This window comes from Euphorbia lathyris, chromosome 7 (genome assembly GCF_963576675.1).
Source record: "Euphorbia lathyris chromosome 7, ddEupLath1.1, whole genome shotgun sequence".
NCBI classification, from domain to species: Eukaryota; Viridiplantae; Streptophyta; class Magnoliopsida; order Malpighiales; family Euphorbiaceae; genus Euphorbia; species Euphorbia lathyris.
This window is the reverse complement of record NC_088916.1, coordinates 10,977,341-10,988,797: the sequence shown is the minus strand read 5'-3', so window position 1 is coordinate 10,988,797 and position 11,457 is coordinate 10,977,341.

Here is an 11,457-nt window from a genome sequence, read left to right as displayed (position 1 = left end):
AATGCGACAAGGTATAATAGGCGAACATAGTGTCGCATTTGTTACCTAAATGCGACACATGCGACGAGCCATTCCATTAAACTGTCGCATTTATTAACTAAATGCTCTCAAATGCGACAATATACACCATGAAACATTGTCGCATTTGAGCGCATTCACAGACGAATGCGACATGATTGTAAGCCTTATACATAGAATATGTCAGTTTTGTTAGAGAATTTAATGTGTGTATGTTTAAAATTGTTACAGCATGATCCCAGTGAATCTAAAAAGAGAAAACATAGTTCCATTTTCAAATATCCCAAGGCGGTTAATTCGGATGCTCAAGTAACAGTGAGGTTTAATGTGGATTCTGGGGTCATGATAAAGAAGTATTTGAGTGAAAAGCAGTTAGAAATGTATAGGAAAACATGTTTCGGTCAATATTTGGATATGAAGGTTGCTAGTTTCTCTTCTGGAATAGTGCATCATGTCCTATCACGGGAGATTAAACATAAAGAAAGTAAACACATGGAGATGTGGTTCAGGGTGAGGGGAGTTGATATGCGGTTTGGAGATTGGGAGTTTGGCTTGATAAGTGGTTTAAGGTTTGGGGTAAACATTGGGGAATTCATGGAAAGAATGTATGAATTAGAGATGCCGCATAGGTTGCGAAATAAGTACTTCAAGCAATACGAGACAATAACGACAATTCACTTCTTTGAAGTTTTGAAAATATACAATGGAAGAAGAAGGATGCGACTGACAGATTTAACCAAGATGCTGTGATGATTGCCATGTTGTACTTTGTGCATGGCAATGTATTGGATAATGCTAACGAGAGGCATGCAAAGGATTGGGTTTTGGATCTTGCAAATTATCCAAGACTGTTTAATGAGTTTCCATGGGGGACGTTGGTTTGGGAGGAGACATATAGGTTCTTGGACTGGGCCATTAGCAAAAGACTGAAGCAATTAGAGGCAAATGCAGCGGGAAATAGGAAACGTGTTCCATATCAACTTATTGGATTTGCACACGTATTCCAGGTATGATTTGTGTATATATGTTTGGTGTTTGAATGCGCCCAATTTCCACCTGTGTCGCATTTAGAATGGAATGCGCTCAAATGCGACAAGGTTGGGTTGCTAACCTTGTCGCGTTGGAGCGCATTCAAATATAATGCGACATGATTGGATTGTAAACCGTGTCGCATTCGAGCGCATTGAAATTGGAATGCGACATGATTGGGTTATAACCGTGTCGCATTCGAGCGCATTCAAATGGAATGCGACAATGTTATAATTCTTATCAAGGGATACCTCTTATTTGCAGACTTGGATTCTTGAGTTGTGGAATGTGACTCATGCATATTACACAATGAGAAGTGACAACCCGCTTCCACGCTTGCTGAGATGGACCCAGAGAATAGTCCCATCAAACAAAGCAGTCAAAGAAACGTTTTCTGTAAGTGGAATGAGATTCGTATGTTTCTCTTTACTTTGTATTTGTTTACCAATACATTGCTATTTTTTTTTTCAATGTAAGGTTGCTGATCCTCCAGACGCACGTCTTGTGGTTGAGGATAAAGAGAAAGAGTTCGATTGGTACACGTATTTGGTGGACCATGTTGAAGGACGGGAAGTTGATATAAATGCAATATTTGCCCCAATAATGAAAGGTAAGGAGAAGGTTGAAGCTGAGGAAGAGGAAGGTGATGAGGAGGAGGGTGATGTACCCACCTATAGGCGTTATCCATCCTATGTTTGGAAGCAACTTTGCATACGTGTTCACATGGAAATTGGGCTAGTTGCCATTTCCTGCACGTACATGTTCCTGCATTTAAATAAACAAGTCCCCCCTTAACCCGATCACCGATTTGAAAGGTGTGATTATCCACAGGGAAATATGAACGTATCGCTGCCCCTACATGCTTTATCATCTTTTCTTCCGGCTTCCTTGCCAAATAGGCCACACGTTCTCCTGCAGCAACATATTAATCTCGTAAATAATTACGTATGTATAAATAAAATAAAATAAAATAGAATACACGTTTATAACCTGCTTCTGTACGTCTCTCGTAAAACCATTTTTGTAGTGTCATGCGTATGAACTCAACCAACATTGTGATTGGTAGACGTCTAGCCTCCACCATTAACGCGTTGAATGATTCTGCCACATTCGTCGTGATAATGTTATATCGACGACCACAGAAGAATGCACGGGACCATTTCTCTTTTCCAGCTTGCAGTAAATATTCGGCAGCACCGGAATGTAGTGAACGAAGTGTTGCAAAGGATTCCTCAAAATCAGATACCCAATAGGATTTTGCACATTTCCAAAACGCCTCATCTATCTTACGAATTCCACGAAATTTGGCCTTAACATTTTGTTGCAGATGACGTGCGCACGCCCCGTGAACAGCATTAGGAAAAACCAAACTAACTGCATGTATAATGCTTTGGTTCCGATCTGATATAATGGCTAGATCTTCAACATCATTCAGACACTCTTTCAATTTGTTGAAAAACCAGAGCTATGATTCATTACTTTCTTTCGGTCCAACTCCAAATGCAACAGGAAAGATCATTTTGTTCGCATCAATACCAACTGCAATGTATAATATGCCGGGATATTTACCTTTTAGAAATGTTCCATCAACGGCAATGACGGGTCGAATATGTAGTTTAAAACCTCTCAATGATGCACCCATAGCCATAAAGAAAAATCTAAATTGATCATCATCATCTGTCTCGATATGTGTCACGGTACCCGGATTTGTACTTTTCAACATCTCACAGTAGTCCGGCAACAACATGAACGATTCCTCCGGCGAACCACTTTGTGCTTCCAATGCCCAGTGTCTTGCTCTCCAAGCTTGCATATAAGAAAGATTAACGGAAAAATCTCGTTCAAAATCGAAAAAATATCCTTTGGTCGATGCACCCGATTTTCCAAATCAAACCTGCTTCGGAGTAGTATCCCTGCAACACGTTTCCCCGCTTGCCTATGGTGCGGACATATCTGATCTCTCCCACAAGCATGCATGTCCATACCATCTATTCTTGAAAGCCTGAACAAATTGGAACCTGGAATGACGATCCCTCTAGCCCTCCATTTACATTTGCCCACATCCTTACATTTCACCTCAAACAAAGACTTGTTTTATTTGTAAACCTTCCATTCAAACGAATTTTCAATTGCATATTTTCCAAGTGAATCTTGCAATTCAACTTTGTTTGAAAATATATCATTGACCCTCAAAGTAGTACCTCCGTTTGATTGTTTAGGTCCAATCATATTCACGGGCGCATCGCATGGCTTTGGACACCATCGAAATGGATCAGTCATCCTTTTCATTCTATCTTCATCGCCATCATCATATGGGATACGTTGGACGCATTTAGATTGCTTAACTGTTTCGTGAACACTTTTAACAGGAATTTCATTCTGAGTGGTATCTTCATTCTCCACATTGTCACCATTATCGTAACAATAATCATTATCATAATGCTCATCATAATGATCGTGATTATCATTATTCATATAATCATCGATACCATTTCCACAATCGTTGTCATCCTTACCATGTATAGGAGCATCCAGTTCGATGGTGGGATCATTACTTACTACTTCCGTTGATTTGCTTTGACCAACATGTCCATCCTTGTTAGGTCGCAATGTTGAAGCTTGTATTGTTCGCATGTTTAGAGTAGCATACAATGGAATCAAATCGGTCGGATTCATTCGGCAGTACTCTATGAATCCCATGACATCTCCATCGTCATCAATATCTGCTATCCCACCACGCAGTTTATTTGGACCATATGTCGCCTGCATGGACATTTGGAGATCATACGAGGTAGAGTCAACGCGGAGTGCACCATAAACTTTCTCTTTCAACTTTTGCAAGTCAATATCTATTGGCAAAACCAACAACTTCGCTTTACCACCCACGTATGTCATCACTTTTCCTTCTGTAGTCCACAGTCCGTTACAAGATAAAAAACACGTACACCTCTCTTTGGTTGACATACTTCTACATTTAGTAACATGGACACGTGATCAAAACATAATAAAGCCAATTCATATGTAAATGATGCTCAAATGCGACATGATACACCAAAATGCGACTCAAATGCGACAAGCTATACCAAAATGCGACATGCTACATCAAATGCGACCGCCAAATGCGACCGCAAATGCGACATGGATATGAATGCGACAAGCTATATGTTAGTCCTTGTCGTATTTTATTCTCTGTGTCGCATTTGAGCACCGAATGCGACACATCGGGAGACAATGGCGGAATCGGAAAATGTCAAAATTCAAGCAAATGTATTCGAAAACCAACTGTGTATTTCTAGTAATGTGTATGAAAAATGAGGGAATGATACTTACATGAACTTGAATGGGGTATGGATATCTTTAGATCTTGGGTTGAGTTGATGAATTTTCCTGTGAGAATGTGAAAGTAAATGAAAGGGAAAGAGGAGATGGTTGTTATATGAGAACAAGGGTAGTTTTGTCCAAAATGGGTTTATTTGTCTAATTTGGTAAAATGAAAGGAAGGTGGGTTAGATATGTAAAGTGGGGTTCTTCATTGGGTTAGATTAGTAATTATCCCCTCTTATAATTGCATTGCTCGTTTACGCATGTAATTAAATCTTTTTTAGAGTTGTAAAGATTGAGTCCTTGACCATTCATGTTTACAAATTTGACTCTTGATCTTTAATTTTTACACATGTTGAGCCCTCAATAACAATTTACTTATTCAAGCTGTTAGTGAATGGTTTAATATGTATGAAAACCATCAAATCTTCACTTAATGAACTTATTAATGTATATAGCACCAGTAGTTGTTGTATTTCTTATTCGTGCTGCTGTTTTTTTTATGGAAAGTGAAGTTCTTGGGATCACAACATAGTGTATCTAGTCTTTAATTCTACTCTATTTATTTTGTGAATTTGGCCAATTTCTTTGTCAATAAACACACCAGCACCTTAAACCTCCAGGTACCTTCCAATTTGAAAAAATTTCATCACTTATTTGTCTAGCGGCACCAAAAATGTCATGTTAACTCATAGTCGGAAGAGATTTATGTGGCCGAATGCTCAAATTTGAGAAGCCTTTTATGCAATTTTACCAAAAAGAAAAACATGATTGGCCGTGTAAGTTAGATATTGTTTAGTTTTAATACATTATCTTCTGAGGAATGAATCAGAAATCGAAATTTATCTGCAATAATTTAGAAAAATTCTTATAAATGAAATTGACTAGTGTAAATTAATGTCACTTTTATGCTGAGAAAAGCAAGCTGCAGTTTTCCTCCATAGATTATGAACTATAGGAATGTCACTTTAGTTGGGGTACTCTACAAATGAAGATGGATATGGGCAAGGCAAAACCACCTCAATAAAAGATGGTTCTCGACTGCACGAAATGCACCAACCCAAACAAACTAAACATAGTGATGTTATTAGTTGCAAATTATGAATGAGTTTCCGAATGTTATAGTATATGGTAGAAAAAGGATAAGGTATTAAAATAGACTTATGGTTTTTGGGAAATATCAATTTAGTCTCCACGTATAAAATAACATCAATATAGGCTTAAGCGTTTAAAAAAGTATCAATTTAGGCCTCGATAACGGATTGGACACGTCAATCCTATTACTTCGTTAATTTCTCCCTCCACGTACAATTGATAGAACTTAACGAAGTAATATCAATGACGTGTCCAATCCCTTCTCAAGACCTAAATTGATACTTTTTTAAACATTTCATCCTTCCCAAAAACCATTGTCTTATTTTGATACCTTATCCCAGTAGAAAATTATGAGTGATAAACAAACAATCATAATAACAAAAATTATGTGTCAAAGTCATGCTTTCTACTATAAAATATATTCTATGACAACAATGGATGTTTTCATCTTCTGGGAACAGTTTAATCAGTCTTTTTTGGTTTAAACTCCCATCTAGGCGAATAAATGCTTTTGGAGAACATGGTTTTATCAATACTGCATCTTCATATGCTTCTAAACGTATAGGGCATTCTCCACAAGCTCTTCACATATGCCTGTTGAGATCACTGGCTTCTCATTTTGCTAGCTTGTTGAGATCAAAATATTCTACCCATCAACATAAAATAATGATAAATTTCTTTAGATAAAGATGTAAAACACATTCATTTTCTAAATTAAGTCAAATACCAAAATAAGTATGATATACCCGCACGAAAACCTTCCTACCCTATCCACCTCTCCTAGACTCGACTCTCCAATCATAATTGATAAACATCATCAGTCTTCTACCCAGACTGTTTACTTTCTTTACCCAGTATCTATGCAACTAAAAGGCAACCATTTATCCCTTTTTAAATGCCAATGTGGAAAGATACTTGCTCTTCTGTGTTGCACCTTGTTTTCGAACTTGAAGGGGATGCCAAACTTTGAAGCAATAGCAGTGCATCGGCATTATCTTCTAGATAGTACCTAGCATTCCTTGGTTTTTGTCCAACACTGCATACAAAGATCTCAGGAGCTGAAGATTATAACAAACTCGAAGCTGTTTTCCATATGCTGTCAATGAACATATCTTCTAATCTTTCATCACTGATTATTGCAGAAATTATTTTCTCTGCTACAAACCCTTTAGTGACTCCCTGCGTTTCTCTGCCACAAGCCCTTTACACAACTGTCAACCTTCAAGGATCCCACATAAATAACATCCAAATTTTGTATGGGTTCATGACTATCATTTGATGGTCCTTCTACCACTTAAGAAAGATAGACGAGATGCTGATTTATGAATGCAGTTTTTAAACATAAATGCCATCCCACCAATTCCATCTTGAGATATCAATGTCCAACACCGATGACATATACACAGTTGCTTCATTGTTTTCGGCCAGAAGGATGGGTAGGTCATCGCAGGAGAGAGAAATCCACCCCTCAAAATGTAAGAAGTTCTTACTAAGAACCAAAAAGGGCTGCTTATGTAGGTGTATTCATATTGTGTGAGGTCTTCAATTGGTAATTTAGTATATTTACACCTCAGCTTCATCTGTCAATCTTATCAACTTTTGATTTTTTTTTTGTATTTCTTTAATTTTTAAAATCTATTTATTAAAGATAAGTTCAAGTTTAACCTAACGTATTAAAATGTAGATTTAGTCTTAACATAAAAAAATTGATGTTTTGTAAAGTCGAATGGCACCCTTCAACAATATTCAAATCAACTTTTTCAAATTTTTGGTAACGTAACACTAAGATTAATCATTCTTAAAAAATTAGGGTTAAATTTTCACTGCTTCATATGTTAGGACTAAATATGCACTCCACCGAAAACGTTAGAGTCAAATTCGATTCTTATCCCATTTTTTAATTACACTAAGTCCACTTTCTATAGAACTTTTAGAACCAATTTCACCTTACTCTGAGCAACTCTAATTGTCTTATAAAAGGACTAATTTGTAATTTGTCAATAGTAGCTAACCATTAGAATGTAAAAAGCCAAAACCAAGCGAGTTGCTCAATTGGGCTAAAATTTATAAATCGGATAAGGACTAAATTTAACTCTAATGTTTCAACCGAAATACAAATTTAGACCTAACTTATGAAATAGTGTAAATTTAACCCTAACGTTTCTAAACAAGATCAATTTTAGCCATGCGCTATCGAAAATTTGAAAAAACGGGTTTGATTGTTGTTTAATAGCCTAAACCATACGAAACCCACCTAAACTTGTCACTTTTAATCATTTTCCCTCCCGAACTTACGGGACTTTCCATTTGCCCCTTCAACTATTTAAAATTGGTATTAACAATCATCTGTTTTCATTATAACGGAAACAATTATGATATATTCTCATTGCAAACACTAATACCATAATAAAAAGAGTTGGTGCACTACTAAAACAAGGTGCAAATGAGGCTAATATACAAAGTTTTCTTGTAGAAATTGCATATAGGGTTGTGTACTACTAAAACAAGCTACAAACGAGGTTACATATATGCAGACTGGTTCTAATATTTTCATGAACACTTGTACTAATGTTGGAACTTCATTTTGTTTCAGTTATAATGAAAATAGGAGGTTACTAATACCACTTTTAAATAGTTGAGGGGGCAAATAGGTCGTTCCGTAAGTTCAGGGGGCAAAATGACTAAAAGTGACAAGTTCAGGGGCTGCGTTGTCACATCGGACTTTTCAAACAAGTTTGTCAATAAATTGAAGCAGTTTCGTACATTTTTTTATTGGTTTTTTATAACTATATTAATAACACAATAAAATATAGTTCAATAAAAAAAAATTGTGATTAACTTATTTATAGCATATTTAGTTTTTAGTATTTTGAACAGAATTTTTATAATTTTATTAGTAATATATTAAATATCTTTAACATAATTGATATTTGGAAGTTCTGAAGTGACAGTTAAATACCGGCCAGACCAGTTTTTTCTAATTTTTGATAACATATGCCTAAAATCGATCTTGCTTGTTAGGGCAAATTTGCATGATTGCATATGTTCAAAGTCTACGGTCCACTTAAAACTTTGAGGTTAAATTTAATATCTATCCTTTTATTAATTGGAACATGAAAGTTTTGGTAAAGGAAAATAAAATTTAGATTAAAAAAATTGATAAAAAATTGTTCACTTTTAAGGGTTTGAAACCTTGAATTTATATTTGAACATATCATACATTTGAACTTATCAATTTTGAACCTTCAAATTTGCTGACATGGCAGTAGAAATTTGATTCGACGGTGTCATGTCAACTTTGAAGATTTCTAAATCATCAAATAAGGGTGTTGCAGGTCCAACATTGACAAATTTAGAGTGTGATAGGTCGATGTATAAGCTCATATGCCAAACAATAAAATAAAAACTAGTTTAAATGTGTAATTATATGTATTAAACTTTTTATTCCAATGTGACAATCCTATCCGTTTCTATTCCAATGTGTCCAAATGACTATTAGCAACATTGCAATAAAGAAATTTCCTCCTTACAGAAACAAACATCTAGAGAAGCATATAATTCACAAGACTGTTCCAATGTTCATAATTTTCACAACATAAAAGCAATGAACATTTGGAATTGGAAATTGAACACAAGCTTGTGCATATGATGACTATAACATATTCATTTTCTAAAAAACCATTTCTAGATTCACACTATGAATCAATGTCTTTCATCATCTTTTTAAATTAACTCAATTACCAAAATAAACATCATAATTAATAAAAATCGTCATTCTTCTTTGGGCAGTTTACTTTCTTTACCCTGTATTTATGTTGACTAAAAGGCAACCGTTTATACCTTTTTAAAGGTCAATGTCTTAAGACACTTGCTCTTCTATGTTGCACCTCAGTTTTGAACTTGACCGAGTTGCCAAACTTTGAAGCAATGGGAGTACATCAGCAGTATCATCTAGATAGTACCTAGTCTTGCTTGGTTTTTGTCCAACACTGCATACAAAGATCTCAAGAGCTGAAGAATATAACAACCTCGAAGCTGTTTTCGATATGCTTTTCAGCATGTCTTCATCGGATCTGTCATTCCCAATGCACATCACAAAATCTGGGAATTTTTCACCAGTGATCATTGCAGAAAGTATTTTCTTACCAACAAGCCCTTTAGTGAATCCTTGTATATTAATTGGTTAAATAAGACTCAAGGACGGATAGACAAAAGAAAACCCTGTACACAGCTGATATCATATTGTGGCTTCTGCTGCAAATGTTGTTCTACATCCAACAACTTAAGACCAATGCCATTGCAAATTTCTATGTCCAACAATAATCCCATTAGTACACTGACTGTATAATGTATTTTGATTTGGCAGAAGAAAGTCGATTATATGAATTTGCCTTCAAAGAGTTTGGATTGTTCAGTTGTTATGAATTTACAAGGAGTCTATAGCAATTAGAGTGGAAAATTCTGAATCCAAGAATGAGTTATGGGTACTCCAAGACCACTTTGGATTGAAAAGCTTGTGGAACAAAATTTCATGTTTTGATTTTATTTCCCCTCTCCTCCCTGTCTTCTTCAAGCTACCATCTTTTGTGTCGTATTTGCCAAGTCGATCATTCCCTGTCTGAACCAAAGTTTCTCCATTGGACGTAAAGCTCAAGAAGACAGGGAGGAGAAGGGAAATAAAATCAAAACATGAAATTTTGTTCCATAAACTTTTCAACCCACAGTGGTCTTCGAGTACTCATAGCTCTTACTGAGGTTCAGAGTTTTCACCCGTAATTGCTATAAACTCCTTGTAATTAATCACAATTGAATAATCCAAACTTTTTGAAGGCAAATTCATATAATCCAGACTTTTTTCACCAAATCAAAATATATTATACTGTGGGTGTACTCATCTTCTTCTTCGTACCAAATTTGGAGTAGTCAACAATCCGTGACTTCTGTCACTCCACCCATGATTCTAAATAGATATTATAGAACATATCTACATACCCTTGATAAACCAGCATACTTATCGTCCCAACTAAAAAGGTCGGGTACTTCCAATTGATTTCAACATATTATAGTAATACATTTTATTTGTAGGTCTAAACAGCCAGCCACACCCCATAGCAGGTCATCCTACAATATCAATCAAACCAGTCACATTTTTAAACATGGTTAACAATTTTTCACAGTTTCAAGTTGCATAAAATTGAATAAAAAAATTCAACTACAAACCTCTGGCATTGATTGGTTATGCAAATATCTCCGGTATAAAACAAGTATCAAGATCATAAGTGAAATAAACTTCTTTTCTTCCTATTCTAAGTAGATTATAAACAGGGAAAAAAAAGGTAAACGTTTACCTCCAATATCTTTTTGTTTGGAATCATGAAAATAATTTTGTATGAGTTCATGACTATCACTTGATGATCCTTCTACCAACATAAGAAAATAGAGGAGATGCTAATTTATAAATCAAAACGTGGTTGAGTTGCTTTTGCAAACCTAAAGTACGCAATCCCATTAATAGCATATATCAATGTTACCCATGACCAGGGGCGGAGAAAGGGGGGCCGGGCCCCTCCGGCCACCGGAACTACCATGGTAATGAATAGTTTCGGCCACTCCAAATATTAGTCTATATAAACTCTATTTAGTAATATTTCATTGTTTAAAGGTAGATGAGATGGTTAAAAACATTTGCTTCTTTTTAGAAGGTCCTAGGTTCAATTCCCCCTAACCTCAATTTATTTTAGAAATTATTTATTTATTTAAATTTTATTTTTTAATAATTATAAAACTATGTTATCATTATTAATTAATTTTCATAACACTTTTGAACTTATTTTTACTATATCTTTTCCATTAAAAAAATTAATTTCTTATTTTTGAGACTCAAACAACTTAATTTCTAAATTAAATTATAAAATTTTAAAGGTAAAAATAGAAAAATGTAAAAATGTTATAATTTTTTTAGAAACTTCATTGAAGTAATAAAAAAATTAAATA